Below are 6,492 nucleotides of genomic sequence, written 5' to 3'. Positions count from 1 at the left end.
ATTGTACCCAAACAGAAGGGTCTAACTCAGGTGAGAGTCAGCTGATTGTACCCAAACAGAAGGGTCTAACTCAGAGTGTCAGCTGATTGTACAAACAGAAGGGTCTAACGAGGTGAGTGTCAGCTGATTGTAGCCAAACAGAAGGGTCTAACGCAGGTGAGTGTCAGCTGATTGTACCCAAACAGAAGGGTCTAACGCAGGTGAGAGTCAGCTGATTGTACCCAAACAGAAGGGTCTAACGCAGGTGAGTGTCAACTGATTGTTGTACCCAAACAGAAGGGTCTAACTCAGGTGAGTGTCAGCTGATTGTACCCAAACAGAAGGGTCTAACGGTGAGTGTCAGCTGATTGTACCCAAACAGAAGGGTCTAACGAGGTGTCAGCTGATTGTACCCAAACAGAAGGGTCTAACGCAGGTGAGTGTCAGCTGATTGTGCCCAAACAGAAGGGTCTAACTCAGGTGAGTGTCAGCTGATTGTACCCAAACAGAAGGGTCTAACTCAGGTGAGTGTCAGCTGATTGTACCCAAACAGAAGGATCTAACTCAGGTGAGTGTCAGCTGATTGTAGCCAAACAGAAGGATCTAACTCAGGTGAGTGTCAGAAGGATTGTAGCCAAACAGAAGGATCTAACTCAGGTGAGTGTCAGCTGATTGTAGCCAAACAGAAGGATCTAACTCAGGTGAGTGTGCGCAGGTTGTAGCAAAACAGAAGGGTCTAAAGCAGATGAGAGTCAGCTGATTGTACCCAAACAGAAGGGTCTAACGCAGGTGAGTGAGCGCTGGTTGTGCCCTAACAGAAGGGTCTAACGCAGGTGAGAGTCAGCTGATTGTAGAAGGTCTAACGCAGGTGAGTGTCAGCTGATTGTACCCAAACAGAAGGGTCTAACTCAGGTGAGAGTCAGCTGATTGTACCCAAACAGAAGGGTCTAACGCAGGTGAGCGTCAGCTGATTGTGCCCTAACAGAAGGGTCTAACGCAGGTGAGAGTCAGCTGATTGTGCCCTAACAGAAGGGTCTAACGCAGGTGAGTGTCAGCTGATTGTACCCAAACAGAAGGGTCTAACGCAGGTGAGTGTCAGCTGATTGTACCCAAACAGAAGGGTCTAACTCAGGTGAGTGTCAGCTGATTGTACCCAAACAGAAGGGTCTAACGCAGGTGAGTGTCAGCTGATTGTACCCAAACAGAAGGGTCTAACGCTGAGCGTGAAGGGTCTAACTCAGGTGAGTGTCAGCTGATTGTACCCAAACAGAAGGATCTAACGCAGGTGAGTGTCAGCTGATTGTACCCAAACAGAAGGGTCTAACGCAGGTGAGTGTCAGCTGATTGTGCCCTAACAGAAGGGTCTAACTCAGGTGAGAGTCAGCTGATTGTACCCAAACAGAAGGGTCTAACGCAGGTGAGTGTCAGCTGATTGTACCCAAACAGAAGGGTCTAACGCAGGTGAGAGTCAGCTGATTGTACCCAAACAGAAGGGTCTAACAGAAGGGTCTAACGCAGGTGAGTGTCAGCTGATTGTACCCAAACAGAAGGGTCTAACGCAGGTGAGTGTCAGCTGATTGTACCCAAACAGAAGGGTCTAACGCAGGTGAGAGTCAGCTGATTGTGCCCTAACAGAAGGGTCTAACGGAGGTGAGTGTCAGCTGATTGTACCCAAACAGAAGGGTCTAACGCAGGTGAGTGTCAGCTGATTGTACCCAAACAGAAGGGTCTAACGCAGGTGAGTGTCAGCTGATTGTACCCAAACAGAAGGGTCTGGTCTAACGCAGGTGAGAGTCAGCTGATTGTACCCAAACAGAAGGGTCTAACTCAAGGTGAGGAGTCAGGTGAGCGTCAGCTGATTGTGCCCTAACAGAAGGGTCTAACGCAGGTGAGAGTCAGCTGATTGTACCCAAACAGAAGGGTCTAACGCAGGTGAGAGTCAGCTGATTGTGCCCTAACAGAAGGGTCTAACGCAGGTGAGTGTCAGCTGATTGTACCCAAACAGAAGGGTCTAACGCAGATGAGTGTCATCTGATTGTGCCCTAACAGAAGGGTCTAACTCAGGTAAGAGTCAGCTGATTGTACCCAAACAGAAGGATCTAACTCAGGTGAGTGTCAGCTGATTGTACCCAAACAGAAGGGTCTAACGCAGGTGAGAGTCAGCTGATTGTGCCCTAACAGAAGGGTCTAACTCAGGTGAGAGTCAGCTGATTGTACCCAAACAGAAGGGTCTAACCCATGTGGGAGTCAGCTGATTGTACCCAAACAGAAGGGTCTAACCCAGGTGGGAGTTAGGTGAACTGTCATACCTGACCGGTCTTTTCTCCGTCGTGATATTGTTGGAATATTGCTAAAACCGGCCTAAAACCAAATTCACTCAACTGACGGGTTTTATTCCGGGTGAGAGGCAACTAACTGATTTGGAACTGGCGGGTCTAATTAAACCAGCCAAACGATTTTTCTTAATGGTCTAACCATGTCTGACACAACTTGATCCATTTCATTTTATTTCAGGCTTGATGTCAGAGAAGTGGAACAGTTTTTAAGCTCAAAACGCCAATCACTAAAATAAATTAACAAATGAATTTAAAGGATATTATTCATTTCCCTCAAACCACACCTCTCGATTCCTATGCTTACACAGGAGGTCAAGTTATATATGTCCTTGTATTTGCCACTTACAAACTGGCTAGTGCTTTCAAGAGAGTTCAGTTCACACGAAGTCCACCCTTCACAATATACACGCTAACCGTTACAGATACCCGTCTTAAAGGAGGTAAGTACGGGGCCTGTTTTGTCCACAGTTTGTCCAAATATCCCACAAGTCACAGCTTCGATGCAATATATCTCTTACATCAAATAGGTTCATAAATATTTACCCATATCTTACGGTGGTCAAGATACTGTTCGGCCAGTTTGACACACATTGTCCAGTGGTCAGATACTGTAAGATAAGCTTGTCATAACAAGATCCGCACGAGCAGGTGACATGTCAAAACACCTGACACATTCCTCGCTGAATACAATCACGTGATACCTCCGACCACGTGACTAAATTGGACACTGGTCAGTCGAACGTGACCGGTGAAGGGAAGAGGTCATGTCAGTGCAATTTCTGAAAATAGTTAATAACTTGTCGAGTATTTTGTATAATTAACTGAATTCTTGGTAACGACTAAAATGTTTATATACATTTTATATTATAGTGAGTGAATGAGTTCAGTTTTACGCCGCTTTTAGCAATATTCCAGCAATATCACGGCGAATGACACCAGAAACGGGCTTCAAACATTGGACCCATGTGGGGAATCGAACCCGGGTCTTTGGCGTGACGGTCCCTTTAAATTATAAATAACAAATTCACCAATGTATTTTTCTATCAAGTACTTTTTAATCATTCTCTCACTGATATGATTCGAAATTCAAGAGAATGAATATTATGTAAGTGAGATATTTTTTGTTATCATACAAAAAATGTTTGTAACTCTTAAATAGGGAAATAGATAAAAAGATATATTGTGATATATATTGTCAATTATTCATGAAGATTTAATTGAATAAATATATCAAACAATTACCAGTTATGCCACGATATTAAATTAGTAAATGGTTTCATGCAGATAAACTGATTTTTAAAGTCAACTTTTACTTTGAATTTCATCGTTATATCGTTATATCGTATTATGTATTACGTGCAAAAAATTGTTTTGTTGTTGTTTTGATGGGATTTTTTCCCATTATTTTGACATTATTTTTTATTATATTTATCGAGTAGGCTGTAGGTATGTAGGTAATATGTATTACAATATCTTACACTTTGTTTTAATCGCTTTCTTTCACAATGTCATATATTTCCGTTTTGTGTGTACTTAGTGATGAAGTACTCAATTATCTGAAACTAAAATCGACATCTCACCCCAGTAAATGGCACGTTAGACGTGAGTGAGATAACAAGTCGGAACTATACTTTCAGTCTGCCGCTTTGACACTATTTTGTTCGGACAAAGATCGGGAAAGCAAACACAGTGAACAGGACATTTGGTGGGGGATGTTTGCTTGTAAATAACACGATTGTCTATATCTGGTTTAATGTCCTGACAAAGTTGAAATCATTATTACCAAAGGCTGAGCCAGTTATGAAAATACCAGCTTTGCCGGGTCACTTGACGAGATTGGCATGTTATAAGGTCCAGTAATTATAATCCCTTAACAATACGTGCAGGCAAAAAGAGAACACCCCGTTATAAGTCTGTCATACAGACCCTAAAACAAATATATCCAAGAAAGCCCATGCAAGTCTCTGAAAATGAAGAAAGTCCTTGGGTTCCTTTTCATTATATGTTATTATCATAATTAATGGACCTATTTTTCTGTAAAATATGTTCATTTCAGAGACTAGATGTTAGTCTAGTGTGTTATGAAAACGACTAGCCAAATATCCCTGGACCTTTTGTGATAACAAAAATCCTCCAAAGTGAATGTATTTACTTTTCTTAGCATTTAAACAAGAAATATTTTTGGTGCCACTGGTTTCTCCAATGCCTAATTATATGTCCTACAAAACATGTAACCCGTGAAGATCCGGGTTAGAATTGATCTTCAGTAACCCATGCTTGTCGTAAGAGGCGACTAACGGGATCGGGTGGTCAGGCTCGCTGACTTGGTTGACACATGTCATCGGTTCCCAATTACGAAGGGCGATGTTCATGCCAACTGAAACTGTGGTCAGAATTTATGTCCTAAAATTAAAAAAGTTGTTTAACAATATATCATTAAAATAGTTTCACAGTTCACTGTTTGTTACGAGAAAGGAAGATGGAGACGGCACAGCACAGGTAAATGAATCTATACCTTTGTCGGTACTTGTGCACGTGCTATACTCCTCCCTCGTAACAATTAATGATAGTTTATTAAACAACTTTTTTTATTTTTAGGACATAAATTTTGCAAAAAATCAGAGAGTATGTCTGATATTTTGATTATGATTAGTGCTCAATGAGTGTTATATGTTTATTAGTTTTCGAGCTAGATTGCAATTCATTGGACCGCTTTTGAGCCAAACGGATCATATGACTTATAAGTCACCTTAAACCGCCCAGCAAGCACACACGCACGCACGCACGCACGCAATTGTGTGCAAATGCTTTCAATGTGCTTTTAAGAAAAGATCCATTTTAATGTTTCGTATAAGAAAGTTTAGAAAGAAGAGGAAAATATTTTAATTTTATTGAATGAGTTGTGTTAACAGGCGCTCCTGACATTTGTTGCTTCTCCTGGATACTTAAAATAAATAAGGGTTAACATATAAACTTCCGAGCTAAAGCCGTAGCCTGTCTCACATATCCTGAACCATATTATTTTTCCTACAGCCTAACCCTTCCTGCAATGCTAAAGCTTTTTAATGAAACAAGTCTAGATTTCCTCAGAATCCTGAAAAAAATTATAGTCTATAATGAAAAGGAGCCCTGGGTTTCCTTTTCAATTTAAATGGGTTTATTTGTTACGATCAAAAATTTTACTGTTCAGAGGCTAAGCGTTAGTCTAATAAAGCAGGTACACACTGAAAATTGAATTTGATCCAAAACATTTACACATATTATCAAAACGTAACTGAAAACAGATGCACTGCAACCTAAGGCCCGAGCCACAAGTATGACACCCGTGTCAGATACATAACCATTGAATATTAACTATTTCTCATTTAATTTTAGCCGTCTTTATACGTGGATGTATACTTTTTAACCAGGCAGTATATCAACATATCACATGCTTCATTGTGCACCTTATGTCATGGCATGTGTATGAACTGAGCGTCTCCCAGTGTGGGAAAAAGGGCGGTTACGTTTGATTTGAAAATATTTATATATTTGCTTTAATATCTCTATATAATATTTACATATAACTGAATAGGGTTGAAGTGACTTCCTTGTCATAGTACTGACAGGTATATGTCCATTAACACATTTTTAGTTGCTTCGCGTACAGTATCAAGTGAAAATATGTTCTATGCAACAGTTTGTTTGGAATTTGTGATACATGTATTTATAAGAAATCATTTACCTAGAGATGTTTACCTGTATTTATAGAAACTGAACATGTTTTGGAAAGTAGATATGTATATAGATATATAGATATCCTTGAAACAGCACGAAGTACAGACGTTTTTTATATAATTGTTTACATAAGTTATCAACAAGTTGTATAGATTAACTATATCTAAAGTTTAAATCTAAATTTAAAAATAAATAACTCTACACGTCGAAGCAATAACGATATATTTACACTCAAATTATTAAGACAATGTTTAGAAATGGCTTTGCATACATATGAGACTCTAAAAGTTTCCAATAATTATTTTTTCGAAAACTTCGAAAACGAATTTCAAAAACCCAAATACCTACATTTGGAAGCACACCGTCAAAACAATTTACATAGCCAATATATCACTCCCATTTGACAGCCAGGCTGCTCTGAAAGTGTCGGTTTCGTCTCCGTGTGCCGAGCCGTATTTGC

The sequence above is a fragment of the Haliotis rubra genome, unplaced genomic scaffold, assembly GCF_003918875.1.
Source record: "Haliotis rubra isolate DU_JTF1 unplaced genomic scaffold, ASM391887v1 Scf240, whole genome shotgun sequence".
In the NCBI taxonomy this organism is placed as follows: Eukaryota; Metazoa; Mollusca; class Gastropoda; order Lepetellida; family Haliotidae; genus Haliotis; species Haliotis rubra.
Note: the sequence above shows the minus strand (reverse complement) of the source record.